General features: G+C 34.7%; 1 non-coding gene across 1 annotated transcript; it reads left to right on the plus strand.

The window, feature by feature from the left end:
• Nucleotides 1–8,437: 8,437 nt before the first annotated feature.
• Nucleotides 8,438–8,544, plus strand: LOC141723080 (small nucleolar RNA R71). Its single transcript, XR_012576073.1, has one exon. It is a non-coding gene; the product is annotated as a small nucleolar RNA R71 (small nucleolar RNA).
• The last annotated feature ends 7,657 nt before the right edge of the window (nt 8,545–16,201 follow it).

Below are 16,201 nucleotides of genomic sequence, written 5' to 3' on the forward strand. Positions count from 1 at the left end.
AGCATATGTCTCATCAAAATCTATTCCCTCTTGTTGAGAATAGCCTTTAGCAACCAATCTGGCTTTATTCCTTATGACAATGCCATTTTCATCCATCTTGTTTCTGAATACCCATTTTGTGTCAATAGGACTCTTGTTCTTTGGTTTGGGTACCAGCTTTCAAACTTTGTTTCTCTCAAATTGGTTCAGCTCTTCCTGCATAGCTAATATCCAATCTGAATCCAATAAAGCTTCTTCCACTTTCTTAGGTTCCTCCTGAGATATAAAACTACTATACAGACATTCATCTTGAGTAGCTTTTCTTGTTTGCACTTTAGATGATGCATCACCAATGATCAGTTCAAAGGGATGATTCTTGGTCTATTTCCTTGGAGGTGGAAGATATACTCTAGATGAGGTGGCCTCAGTATTGTCATGATGTGAGACAGAGTGTTGATTAGTTGAAACTCCCCATGAGTTGTTGGTCCTTTGCAGGGAACTTGGAGTTTTATTAACTGATGATGTAAATCGATTATCCGTTGATGAACTATGATCAACGGATGCTTCATTTTGTACTTCAACGGATGATGCACTATGTCTTTCAACGGATACTGCATTGCCTCTATCAACGGATGCAGAATTTTGTGCATTATCCAAGGGCATGTTTTGAATCCCTTTTGAAGTGTCATCTCCATCAGTCTCCTCTTCACTATCATCACAATATATCTCAATGTTGTCAAATTTGAGTCTCTCATGTTGTCCCTCATCTTTTAGTCCATCAATATTTTTATCATCAAACACAACATGCACAGATTCCATAACAATGTTGGTTCTTAGATTGTAGACCCTATAAGATTTTCCAGCTGAGTAACCAACAAATATCCCTTCATCAGCCTTTGCATCAAACTTCCCTTTATGGTCAGATTGATTTCTCAGTATAAAGCATTTACATCCAAAGACATGAAGAAAGTTTAGAGTTGGTTTTCTTCTCTTGAACAACTGATAAGGAGTCATGCTTTTAGCTTGATTGATCAAAGAAATATTCTGAGTGTAGCAGGCACAATTAACAGCTTCAGCCCAGAAATATATTGGTAACTTTGATTCTTCAAGCATTGTTCTAGCAGCCTCAATTAACGATCTGTTCTTTCTTTCAACTACCCCATTTTGCTGAGGTGTTCTTGGAGCTGAGAACTCATGCATGATTCCATTTTCTTCACAGAACAGCCTCATTGTCAAATTCTTGAACTCAGTTCCATTATCACTCCTGATATTCCTAACCTTCAAGTCAGGATGATTATTGACTTGCCTGATGTGATTGATAATGATTTCACTTGCTTCATCCTTTGATCCAAGAAAATAGACCCATGAAAACTTTGAGAAATCATCTACAATCACTAAGCAATATCTTTTTCTTGCAATTGACAATACATTGACTGGTCCAAACAAATCCATATGTAGTAGCTGTAATGGTTCATCAATTGTTGTTTCAAGCTTCTTTTTGAATGATGCTTTCCTTTGTTTGCCTTTCTGACAAGCATCACACAAACCATCCCTTGAGAATTCAACAAGAGGAATTCCTCTAACTAAGTCCTTTTTGACTAGATCATTCATTGTCTTGAAATTCAAATGGGATAGCTTCTTGTGCCATAGCCAACTTTCAACTGGACTTGCTTTGCTGAAGAGACAAGTAATAGATTCTGCATCAGTAGACTTGAAGTCATCTAAGTACACATTTCTTTTTCTAACTCCAGTTAGAACCACTTTGTTGTCTTTCTTACTGGTGACAACACAGGCTTCAGAATTGAAGGAAATTGTATTCCCTCTATCACATAGTTGACTGATGCTCAGTAAGTTATGCTTGAGACCATCAACTAATGCAACTTCATCAATGATGACATTCCTTGTTTAAATCAAGCCATATCCCATAGTAAACCCTTTGCTGTCATCTCCAAAGGTTATGCTAGGGCCAGCTCTCTCCTTAAACTCTGTGAGCAGGGAGAAATCTCCTGTCATGTGTCTTGAACAGCCACTGTCCAAGTACCATAGATTTCTTCTATTTCCCTGGTTGCTTGATGAACTAACGTCATTTTCCTCAGAATCAGCCATGAGAGCCAAGTTGACATATTCCACATCTTCATCCTCTTCTTCTCCATCAGCTGCCCAGTCTTTTTCTTGATTAATGAAAGCCTTCTCCTTTTGCTTGAGCAGATCAAAATATTTCTTTTTGTAATCTACTTGGTCAAATTTCTTCTTTTCAGTAGTTGGCTTTCTGCACTCACTTGCAAAGTGTCCACTTATACCACAATTGAAACACTTGAACTTGGATTTGTCCACCATGTTCTTATGAGGTTTAGTGGCTCTAGTGTTTTTCTTAAATTTCATCTTTGCAAATCTTCTCGACAGAAATGCAAGATGCTCATCAATACCATCAGAGTCATCTTGGCTGGAGTTGTCTTCATTCTCAGCAACTTGCTCCTTCCCCTTGCTTGATTCTGATTTGCTTGTGCCATCTTTGGAGTTTAATGTTGATCTCACAGTTTCTTGTCTGCATTCTTTCTCATTTTCAGCTACCAAGGCAACTGAACCTCCTTTCTTTCTTCCCTTCTCCAATACCTCATCCTGTTTCAGCTCTAGTTCATAAGTCTTCAAGATTCCATATAATCTTTCAAGAGTGAAGTCCTTATAATCTTGAGAGTTTCTCAAGGAGACAGTCATGGGTTTCCATTCCTTTGGCAAGGATCTTAAAAATTTAAGATTTGAATCCTTCACCTGGTACACTCTACCATACAGCTTCAGTCCATTCAACAGCTTTTAGAATCTATTGAATGTATCATTTAAAGATTCATTTTCTTCAAAATGAAAATACTCATACTGTTGAATGAGAAGCTGCATTTTGTTTTCTTTTACTTGTTCTGTACCTTCACACAGTAGCTGAACTGTGTCCCAAACCTCTTTGGCAGTTGTGCAATTTATCACATTATCAAACATATCCTTGTCAAGACCATTAAACAAAATGTTCATAGCCTTCTTATCCTTGTGGACTTCTTCTGTGTCTTCCATTGTCCATTCTGCTCTAGGTTTTGGAATGGATTGACCAACAACAATTGTGGCTGTAGCAACTGTGGCTACTTTGTGGGGAATGTGAGGACCATTCTCAATGCAGTTTACATAACCTTCATCTTGGGAGAGTAGATGAAGGTGCATTTTCACCTTCCAATGGTGATAACTGTCTTTGTCAAGAACTGGGATTTTTACTCCAATATCCTTCTTACTCATCTTTGTTAGTTTCCAAGAACTTTAAACTCTTTGTATGTCAAGAGCCTGCTCTGATACCAATTGTTATTCCTAGTGAACTAACAATGAGATTTACAGAAGGGGGGTTGAATGTAAATCTCAAAACTTTTTCAAGTTTTGAGCAGTTTCAAAGGCTGTGTGTTTAAAATAAACAAGTGTGTGAATTGCTTTAAGCTAATACAGACAGATATATATTCAAGCACAAAAGTACAGAACACAACAGACCTTAAAAACTTTTCTGGTGGATTTGTTGTTCCACCAGAGATGGTATTTCAGAAAATCTGTGATTCAAGAAGTTGATCACAGCTGCATCCTAGTACAAACTAGATAATTTTTCTCAAGATTTTTCTAAACAGCTCTGGAAAAATTCTATTCTAATTACTAGCTGCTACTTGGTTTATATAACACCAAGTTTACAAGTGAAGACAAAGATAAAAAGTACAATAATAAAATAAGTTCTCCACTTGTTTCTTCTCCATTTTACTCCAGTGCATTGTTGACTATTGCCTCTTTATACTAGAGTAGAACGGCTGCTTTTTCTGATGTTCCTGAAATAGGCTACCACATCTCAGTTGTCTCTGTCAACCCATGTGCCTCTGTTTGTAGGTACAACTACCACTTGTCAACTGCTATTTAACAGAACATCCGTTGAGGCCTTCATCCGTTGATGGCTTTATCCGTTGATGTGTTAGCAGTTGAAGCTCTATCCGTTGATGCACTCATCCGTTGAAGGATGTTATCCGTTGAAGCTTTAGAGACATCCGTTGAAGCTTTGTTTCTCATCCGTTGAAGGTTTTTAAGTTATCCGTTGACACCATTTCATTTATACAAAATTACAAGGCATGAAATATTTACAATTGGCCTTCCTATCTGCATATCCTTTAGTAGTCAACATGACTTATAATTTCCCTCAACATTTAAGAATTATATCTCAAATTCAGAGACTGAAATGTGCTACAACACCAGACTTATTTCTAAGTAAAGCTACACCATCAACGGATAGCCAAAGTGGTCTTATCCGTTGAGGCTACAGACACTAGATTTCTACTTAAGTGTTTTGTTAAACATATCATCAAATTAATGCACATATATTCCTAACAAGTAGCTTCTTTTCTGAAATCTCCTAATGAACCTATTGGTTTATAGTTAGGCTTCCTTCTGAATCTAACATGACTAAATTTTGCAACCATGTATGCCATAGATTTATCCTCCAACTGTTCAAGTTCTTCCTGAGTATAAAACTCACTTTCATCCTTTGGCTCACCATGAGAAATTTCAGCTACGACAATTTCCTTATTTGTTGAGGAGGGTGCAACCTTGTTTTCTTGGGTTTCAGGTTCACAAACTACAAGTGCAGTAGTTTTTGCAAGTGTCGTACTCTTACTGTCAACAGATCAGGTCCATAGATAATAGCTCTCTGCTCTTGCTCCAACGCACGTGTTTTTAGCTTTTCATAGATCACATCCAGGGACATAGTAATAAAATTTGCTCTTTCCCTGATTGATGTGTTCTTTTGTTCCAGGTGAACTGGGAGCGTTAGTATAAATTTTCTGTTAGACTCTCGTATAGGGTAAACTTTCCTTTGCAGCTTTAATTCACTTAATAGTCTTGTATATCTCTCAAAGAGTGAAGACAGTGCTTCTCCGGGTTGAAGTTTGAATGCCGCATACTAAGTCGTCAGAATATCCATCCTGTTTTCTTTGACTTCTTCTGTACCTTCCATTAAAAGCTCAATGGTATCCCACATATCCTTTGCACTATTTCATCCTAGAAGTTGATGACTCATATCATTATCGGTCAATTCCATAATTATGAGTAAAGGCTTGTGTCCTGATTTATCAACTCCTTGTCAGTTTACGTATATTTAGACGGATCCCTGGGATTGGATGAGGAAGGAATTCTCACACCAGCTATGGTTGTGGATTCAACAACTACTTCCATCGGAACATAAGGGCCATTCAGTAATATCCCAATGTAAAGTGGATTTGAAGCTTTCATAAACAGCATCATCTTTTTATTCCATAGGTTTTAGTTATCTCTATCGAATGGGGGAACCTTTATACATCCAATTCTTTGGTTGTTCATCATCTTGGCGGAATTATATTATTTAAAGTTCAAAAATTTCAAGAAATAAGAATTTTTGAAAATTAAAAAATTCAAGAAATTTTCAAGAACTTGTTTCTTTCTAATTGTTTCTTTCTCCGGATCTTGATTTGTATGTCAATCAACAAGCTCTGATACCAATTGTTAGTCCCAAAGTATCGTAGAAGGGGGAGTTGAATACGATACCTACAATCTTTTTCGATTCGTTTACAAGTTCTTCGTTATAAGAGCGGAATCAAAATAGACACAAAACAATTCGAGGAATATATTATTTTATTAATATAATCCTTGAGGTTGCTACAATCTAATCAATGAATTGATTAGCTACAATAAATTCGGCAGCATAACACTATGTTTACAAGCTTAATAAATGAGGTGCTTTAATGGAGCTCCCGTAAACACTCTGTTGAAAGCTGAATAAGATAACCAAATGATTTCTTACTTTAATTGTTTCCTTTATAGACTTCACAAACTTTGGACATGTGGCGTATTTTACACCACATATCATTTTTGTTTATGCTGCAAATCATTCCTGAAATTAATCAAAGTGCTAACTGGCGACAAGTAAAACTTTAACCTGCGACTAGTAAATCCAAGTTGCAACTAAGATGTCATCTTACGACCTTATCTTAACCTGCGACTTTAGATTTAACCTGCGACTTGCATTCAACCTGCGACTGATGGATTAACTTGTGACTAGTTGTATCAAGCTGCGACATATTATCCAACCTGCGACTAATAGTGCAACCTGCGACTTATAGATTAACCTGCGACTAGTATTTGCCTTAGAGAAATTTCCTTGTCTCCAATAGCTGTATTAACTCTAATTTTCAATCTGTTTCTGAATTGAATCTCTTCTATATTGTTGATGTTTAGTGCACTAGTCTGGTTCACAAACAACTAACATAAGTTGATATAATTCAATCCCTTTCACTGTAGAGCTGATACATCTTTGAAAGTTATTTCTAGCTTCAGACACAGAACCCCTGATCTTCAATACTTCAAACTAAACCATGTAAATACTTCTGGAAGTCCTTTGATGTCTTATTCCTCATGGAGGCTTGAATATGTTAATGAACTTCTTCCCATGACCTGAGTGTGGATTTAGAGGGTTATTTGCATCTTCTGATTCTTTATATGAATCATGTCTTTATCCCTAGGGTTCCTATGCTTCATATTTTAATATTTTTTATCTGTGTCTATTTTCATGTTGAGTTATAATTCCTCGATTACATGTTATATTACATTATGCTTTACACTTTATTTTAAGTTGTAATCTTGGATTCTAGTTTTCTTATTTCTTGAACCTATACTCTTGTTTAACGTACTTGGTTTATTATTTATTCAGTATAAAGACTACGTTTGTTATACCATGCTTCATCAGAACCCACATTGATGATGAGTCCGATTATGGACTATCATTATCGTGGGGTTATAGCGGATCTACTTATGGATTTCTTTAATTAAATTGTTTCGATACCTTAGTGTGTGGTGATTGTATGATATCCTAGTATTGGTTGTGCTTATTCGTCTTTTGAGCATCGTGAACTTATAAGATAGCGTGTTAATCTCTATTGAAGTGAAAGTGAATATAGAGGTTTAAAACTTGTCTGCTAGCAAAGGTTCATGTATTTGTTATGCATGATTCGTAGGTAATTTTAACCATCTTACTTGCCCTATGTAATCATGATAGATAACTTGTGCATTAAACCTTTATGTTGTCAAATTTTATAGACATATAGGTTCTCAATATAATTGTTATCTATTCAGCTTCTATCTCTTTTGTGGATGTCTGATAGTAGGGTAATCGTACAATACAAGTTAGCTTTTACTAGTTTCATGTTATCTGATTAGTGTCATCACCATTGCATGCTAAATTGAGAATAAAAAGGCTATTAAATGAAGTAGTAGAATCCCATATTTGTGTCATATAGTAATCAATCCCTTTTAATCTCTTAGTTAATATTCTTTAGTATAATCTCTTAGTTAATCATAGTTATAAACAATCTCCATTTGTTAATCGTCTTAACATTGAATAATAACCATACCATTATAGCATAAGTGCATTGATTGAAATAATCATAAACCAGTCTCTTTGGGAACGAACTAGAAATAATTCTATATTACTTGCGATCGCGTATACTTGCATGAATATTAGCGCGTGTTTTCGTTCTAAACCAGTCTCGGCGGGCGCGCTACCCTTCTGGAAAAAATATTCAGCTTCTTTGTTTTGATGATTTTTAGGGTTAGCGACCTTTCCAGACCTCAAGGTGATTTCCTTAAGCTATTCTTTGACTTCCCTCTTGCCTGGATTAACTTCCGTATCACTCAGAAGAGTTCCTTGCGGTCGGTTCAATAAGGCATTAACAATTTTCCCTATTTGATTCTCCTTAGTCTTGATCAAAACCGCTTCGCTTTTGCACATAAGCCTCAACTCCTCTAATTCATATTTTTCATTCGAGGATGGACCGGCACCTCCGTGAGATTGCTGTTGTATCCCCTGTGGATGCAATTGCTGCCTTGGTACAAACTTTTGTTGAAAACTAGGAGGATTGAATTACTTATTTCCAAACTGCTGGTATGGTCGTTGTGGCTATTGCATACCACCCTGATTATTGCTCCAGCTGAAGTTAGGATGGTTGTGGTTATTAGGATTATAAGTAGCAGGAACAGGTTGTCGCGACCTCTAAAAGTTGCTCACAAACTGAGTTGATTTACTAGATATAGAACATTACTCTGTCGCATGCGATCCTGCACAAAGCTCACAAACACTCATTATCCGTTGAACACCATAGTTGGTCAGAGAATCGACCTTCATATCAATGCCTTTAGCTGAGCAGCTATAACCGTAGTTGTATCCACCTCAAGAATTCCTGCTACCTTGCCTTGTGGTAGTATCTGAGTTGGATTCTGATATTCATTAGCGGCCATCATCTCAATTAGCTCATAAGCTTCCTCATAGCTCTTAGCCCATAAAACTCCACCTGATGCTGCAACGAGCATAGGTCTTGACTGTGCTCCCAACCCATTATAAAAGCAATTGATGACAATCCAATCAGGCATTCTATGATGAGGACACTTCCTAAGCATCTTCTTAGAGCGCTCCCAAGCTTCACATAAAGATTCACCTGATTGCTGCTCGAATTGAGTAAGAGCATTCCTGATTGTAGCTATCTTTTTCATAGGGAAGAATTTAGTAAGGAATTTCTGAGCAAGATCCTCCCAATTCATAATAGAACCAGCTGATAGAGAGTGTAACCAGCTCTTAGCTTTATCCCTTAGAGAGAATGGGAAAAGTCTCAGTTTCATAGTATCTTCAGAAACATTATTGAACTTGAAGGTATCGCAGATCTCGATGAAATCCCTAATGTGCATATTGGGATCTTCCGTTGGAGTAACCCCAAACTGGACTGAATTCTGCACCATCTGAATTGTTCCAGGATTAATCTCAAAGGTATTAGCTGCGATAGCTGGCCTGACAATGCTAGATTGAATATCATTGATCTTTGGTTGAGAATAATTTATCAACGCTTTCGTTGTTGCTGCTGGTTCTCCCATTTTAATGATCATTTCTTCTTCGACTTCTTTAACTTCTTCAAGAACTTCTTCTTCCAATTCTTCAACTTCCTTATCTTCTTCAATTGTTTCCTTACAAGACTGAGAACGTGTTCGCATAGACGCTCTCTAGAGTACCTGAAACACAACAAAGTAACTGTAGTAAGTAAAGTAATCCGAGTTAGTGAACTTTAACGACCACTGATGTCAAGCACATAAACTAAAAATTAACACCAAGTCCCCAGCAGCAGCGCCAAAAACTTGTTCGCACTAAAACACACGCGAAAACATACGTAAGCATACGCGATCACAAGTAGTATAAGATTTAAGTCAAGTCCATTCCCATAGAGACTGGTTTAGGTTAAGTTCATATTATGCACTTATGCAATAATGTATGATTATCGTTCACAGCTAAGACAAGTAACAAATTTGAGTTGATTAACTACTTAAGAGATTATACTAGCATGCATTAACTAAGAGATTAAAAGTGAATTACCTATATGAGAATAAAACATGAGATTTTAACTTCATTAAATACTTCATTCAAAGTTTATGTCCTTATCAATGGTATGCAATTGTGATGATAACTAATCAGATAACACAAAATTAGTATATGTTATCTTTCGATATACGTATACCCTACTACTAAGCATCCACAATCAAGATAGAAGTTGAGTAGACACCAATTATGCTTAGACTTTATATGTCTATAAGATTTGAAAACATAACAGTATAAGAACAAGTTCTCTATTATGATTACATAGGGTGTGTAAGATGGTTAAAATTACTCCACGAATTATGCATATCAATTCATATATAAACCTATGCTAGCATGGCAAGTTCTAAACCTCTATATTCACTATCGCTTCAATATAGATTAACAAACAATCTTAGATGTTAGCTACACATCAAAGACGACTAAGCATAAATAAATTAGGAAATCATAAATCACCACATACTAAAGATTTAAAACAATCAACTATTAAAATTCATAAATAAATCCGCTAGAACCCCATGACAACGATTAGTTCATGATCGAACACATCGTAACCATGGGTTCCAAAGAAAACATGATACTAAATAAGTTCAGAATACTACACAAGAATATATAAAGTACTAAGGTTTAGAACAAAAACAAAAAAAGCATCCAAAAGTATCGCCTAAATCGAAAAATACAAAAGAATGATCTAATTCTTCTTCTCCTTAGCCGTCTCATGTGCTCTAGGTATTCTTAATGTTCTCCCTAGCTTCCTTGTTATTAAAAAGTCTTCTTTTTCATTATATATAAGCCCCCGGTTGACCTGGACTCTTAAAATACCCAATCAGACTCAAATCAGGATTCTGCAGCTAGTGTATGGCACGGGCGCGCTCTACTAGCGCAAGCACGCTATCTTACCGGATTAACTGGCACGAGCGTGCTCCTTCAGGCACGGGCGTGCCTGCTTTCTGTAGAAAACTCTACAGTTTCTTGTTTGGTGCTCTGATCTTCTCGCAAACTTCCGCAACTCTATTCTCTGATCTCTTATCAACATAAAATCATTTGAAAGCTCATTTCCACCTCCGACTAGTGCCCTGAAATGATTCAACACAAAACACATCAAAAATACCAAATACTTGAGTCCAAAACACCAACTTAAGCCGATATGAAGCGTTCCAAGTGGATATAAATTCCACTTATCAGATAGTACATCCGTTGTTGAAAGATTCCAATCTAAAACTTATTGCTTACTATTTATAACTTATTTTAACTTTGATTATTGTTCATATATTATTGTTTATCTTTTGTTTTTTGTTTATTAGCATCCTCATATTTTCAGGTTCCAGATGCCATAATAGGTAGAAGTTAGAGGGCAGTGTAGTTTATACATTAGTGTGCAATACAATAATAAAGGTGAATTGGTATGTAAAACTTATCTAGACTTGTAAGGGTTAGTATAACTTTATGTAGAGGTTATCCTAATCGGGTTTGTAGTTGTAATAACTCATGGTTTGTTATAGTCTTTTTCATATTATAACATGTGCTCGATCATTATGCATGCAGGGGTCATATTTAGTATTTTATTTCCATTGTGTATATTATTTTATCTGTTTAGCAGTTAGTGACTCTCAAATCTAGACCCCGGATTTGGGGGTCACATGTAAGATTCTAAATTCTCATCTTTCATTCTGATTATCTCTAGTCATTCCATTGGTCTTGGTATAATGCCTCAATAATCTTTCCAACCTAACTTAATGAATGACACTATATCGGATAGTCCAATAATGACCTCTATATGAGCTCTTACGCAATCTCGCATCTAGACAAAACTCCTAACAGTCTCGTCTCTGAGTACTATAACTTATTGCTCTGATACAATTTCTATAACACCCCAAATCCGGGGTCAGGAATTTGGGCCATCACGCAATCATCCAATCTTCTGAAACTTGTATTACTTTAAGAATCCAATAATTTTCATCACAGACCCCCATTACCTCACTTACACAAGTTATAGTCTGAGAAACGATGTACAACATGTAACTTCTGTAATTACAACTCAAATGTACCTTACAGGAACTCAAATTATTATTCTTAACCTCTACATGAAGTTACAATAATTTATACTAATATCTTATAAATATCTGAATGATCAGGCCCACCTGAGATAAAGCGGCAAGGACTATATTGAAAGCCTATGTATTCTCCACACGATTGTAGGTGATTAAATTCCTCACCGGCATACTGGTCATCTGTTGTGTTGTGACATTTTTAAAGAAAGCAAGAGTGAGCAATAACACTCAGCAATAGTATAAAACAGTTGAAAGTGATTATTAATGTAAAATAATATTTCCGTACACTATCATATAATAAGAATATTGAGACCTCGGTAGTATACACCTTTTTCTCTTTAAATTAATTCAGATTTTTATGTATATCAAAATATCCTGCCAAAACTCTTATATACTCGAGCTAATAGCTTTCTTGGTGATGTACACCTTCACATTTTAATTCAAATCAAAACTTATTTATATCAAAATATATTGCAAATACTTTCGGTAACTAAGCGTCTTGGCTTTAGTTACAGCATTGTATAACAACTGCAATTGGAAGTATAAGACATTCATTGGAGCCGCCGCATATGATGATCAGTCGTATAACAGAAATCTGTAACCTTTTCTACTAGTAGAAGGACAACACCATTTTCTCTCCCGGTTTTCACCCTGGCCGCATACGGGCTATGTGTCCCATTATGGATATACACACACTTCGTAGGTCCTTGAGTACCCATGGTACCGTCTCCTACGGTACTATTAGTCTCCCTAGTACCATGGTACTAGAGGCCACCCCTCCCAGTCCTTTTAAAGAATCCTATCATATACTTGGAACTTGAATTATATCATAGTTCCCAAGCGCAATGCTTGTTGATAGGCACAACTTGTCTTATATATATGTATATGTACTTCTGGGAATTTTTGTGTAATATCCAGGAAAATTATGTAAATAATTTATGTTAAATGAATAAATATTATGTGTTTATATAAGTTAAAATGATTATTTCCCTGATATTATGTGTTATAACTGTTATTTGTGTTCCCCTGTGGACCAAAAAACATTTTAATTGATTAATATGTGTTTAAACTGCATTTATATGAATTGATCTGTAATCAGGACGCGTGTTTAATTGCGTTTTTATCGAGGTATTTGTTTTATCTCGTTTTATGTGCATTTGAATGTATTGTATATGTTTTCGGGATTTTCTTGTTAATTTAGGGATCATTTCTGTTTTCAAAAATCAACGGACTGGGACCCCACCGGGACGTCAAAGCCCACAAAAATTAATGTTTATAGTTTTATAGAATTATAAGTATTTCAAATAACCAGTATTTTTGCATTTTTGAATTATTCTCAATTTTTGGGGAATTTTGATATAAATTTTATATTTTATTGCTTTTAAAATTATTCCCCGTAATTATTATTTTTGGGCCTAATTATTTTAATTAGGGGATAAAAACACCCTTAATTAGTTTTGGGAGTATAATTTTATGATTAGTATAAATAGCTTATTATTCTTCTTATTTTATTTTTATTTTTATTAAAAAAAACAAAAACCAAGAACAAAATTGGGGGTAAAATTTCTTCAAGAACACAAATCCAATGATTTTGGGAGATTCAGGGATCCTCTGTTGATGCTCTACATACGAAAACAATCCTCTCAACGAGCCCGTTCTATTGGTACCATTTTTACAAATTGAAGTTGAATATTTTTGAAAATCGATTTTTGGTTCTTGTTCTTGAATCTCGAATTTTGATTGTTACTGATTGTTGATTGTTAAAGATGTTACAGATAGGATCCCCATGAATTTTAGAATCGATTTCATATATTACTTGAATCATTTGATTATCGAAAGTTATAGGTTGAGTTCTTATTTTTTTGATTTTTTTATTCAATTTTATGGGTTATTTGTTGATGATTCAAAGCTATGGTGGATTGTAATGAATTGTAGATCACTTGAGCTTCAATTTGGCATATGAATTGTTGATTTTGGTTTAGAATCGAAAAAATCGGATTCTTTATCGGAAGATTCAAGGCCCCGCCGGGTTTAATGGAGATTTTACCGGAGTTCGAAATAAATTGGTTGTTTGTCGGTGTTGTCTGCGTAGTCTAGTTGCTGGGATCATATGGAATCGATTGGCTGTAATTTTGCGACCCAACGGAGTCAAGACGAGGCTCGTCGGAGTTCCGGGGATGCCGCCGGAATCTGGGTGCATCCAGAAACCGTCAGCTTCAACCCGACCCCGAAGCTGTTCGTCCATGACCCGTTTTCCTGATTTATTCGACCCGTATTTGATCCAGTTTGCCCCAACTCTGTTTCAGAAGAACTATTTCTAGCAATTTCTTTTATTTTTAATTCCAAATTCAAACTCTATTTTCAAAATACATTTCTTGTAATTTCAAAAATCATTTAGTAATTATTTCCATCTCTAAAAAAATTATTTACTTAATTATTGTAAATTCCAAAAAAAATATTTTCTTTATTATTTTTAAAAATCCATATTTGTTTTAAATATTTATAATTTGTTTTAATTGATTATTTATAGATTTATTTAATTGGTTAATTCATTTAATCAATTAATTTTATTTATAAATAGTTAAATAAAATATATTTCTTTATAATTAATTCAAATAATTCCTAAAAATCACTTTTAAGCTTTTAAAAATTATGTTTTGGTATTTAAAAATCAATTAATATTATTATTAATTGATTTATTTCCATTGCATTCTTATTTTATTCGTAATAAATGAACCGTTCGTCCGTTTAATACGAAATGAACGCTTATAGACTCAGAAAAATATTATGCTTTCAATAAAAATACTTTTAAGACCTAATTTCTTTTGTATTGAAAGGTCAATTGAGTTGTGATTCATTCTAAGTCGGTATTTAATCGCTAAACGCTGTTATTGACCTGATTTTAATTCTGAACGTATTGGGACCTATCTTTTGACTATCTGATTTATGTATTACATGAAATATATGATTACGTGTTATATGAATAACATGATTACGTGGTATGTGATATGCATGCTATCTGTTTGTAGTTTTAAAATGCTATGATTAGTTATAAACAATCGGGTAGACATCAAGACATATAGTTACGTCGATTGAGTTTGGTTCCGTAAATTAAGATAGTCCTTTTGTTTATAGAATCGAGTTGCAAGGAGCGCAGTCCAGTATTAAATGGAGTTAGTAGCCAGCCGTTATAATCCAGGGTTTTAGTGAAAGGTTATCAAGCATACCAGGCAAGTATCCCTACTTTCACTTATCGTTCAAGTGATATTCTTATGAATCCTATTGCGCAAGTATTCGTGATCTTTCTTGTAGTATAATTGCTAGTACCTTATCTTCATTTAACATTCAAGTGATATTCATTTTGAACTCTATTATGCAAGTATATCTTCCCTATTTTAAGTTTAGAATAGTCAAATGTTTTATATTTCTCTACAAATTACTCTATGCAGTGGAACGTTGAGTTGAGAATAACAAATAACTAATTGTTCTAGTTATTGCACCATCAGTTGTTGAAATGAGTCTGGACCATAAGAAATAAGGAGTTATATGGTTAAGGATGTCATTTGATCCGGCTCCTTTGATTAAAGATGTTTTTAGATTGGATGGTAGCGTAAAAGGCTGCGGCGGCGGTCCAGTGTGAGCCATGTACTATACTTGATTATAATACATCGCTAGGCCGATATGTGCCTTGGGTGCCCCTTTTGTTTAGTTGGATATGCTATGACATACCGGTATTGCTTCGCGGCTGATCACCGGTGGCAACACACCGTCGTTTGAGGATTCTAATCCAAAAAAAAAAGATTTATAAAAGTGTTGTTTATTATCAAAACTTATATCAGTTTTTGATACTGCTCATGTATTGTTGTTTGGTTTTGTTTTTCAGATATATTGTTGTTGTTGTCTTAAATCATAAGTTATATATTGGTTGCTGAGCAGTTCTTTCGCTTAAACTTGTGTATTATTCTGATTCTTTCAGCTAGGCCAGAGCAGACCTGAGTTCCATATTTGTCAAGGAGTTGTGTGCTTGTAAATAGTTTGGTGTGTTTTTTAGGTAGACTTTTTGGGACGCTTGACTAGTCTAGAGGTTTGTAATAAAATTTGAGTGAGTTGTAAAACTAAATAGACTTATGGCTTGTAATAACATTTGGATTGTATTAGTGTCTATTTCATACTATAACCTATGATCGATCCAGTTGCATGCAAGGGGTCATATTCATTATTTTATTCCGTTTTGCCTATTCTAGTTTGGTTTATCGTATAGTGACCCCAAAATCTAGACCCCGGATTTGGAGGGCGTCACATTTTGGGGAAGTATTGTAGATAATGTGGGTTGACCGTGGTCAACAGATAAATATTTAAGGTGTAGTTTTTTTGACATTATCGTCGAATTATTCGAAATAGATTGAAATAATAATATTCGAAGATTGGAAGACACTAGATTGATTATCTAAAATTCAAAAAATATTTTAAAAAATATTTTTATAATTTTTTAATCATATAAAATCATTTAGTAAATATTTAATAATTAAATAATAATTATTAAATAATTAAAACTCGAATAATCTCTATTAAATGAATATGTGAAATTATATTTTTCAACTAATTTATGTTTAAATAAAATAAATTAAAACTCTAATAAATAATAAATAATCATATTTGAATAAATAATCATATATAAATACCTTCTCGTTTCAATGAGTATTTGAAATAATATTCATTGGTT

Source organism: Apium graveolens, chromosome 4, assembly GCF_009905375.1.
Source record: "Apium graveolens cultivar Ventura chromosome 4, ASM990537v1, whole genome shotgun sequence".
Taxonomy (NCBI): Eukaryota; Viridiplantae; Streptophyta; class Magnoliopsida; order Apiales; family Apiaceae; genus Apium; species Apium graveolens.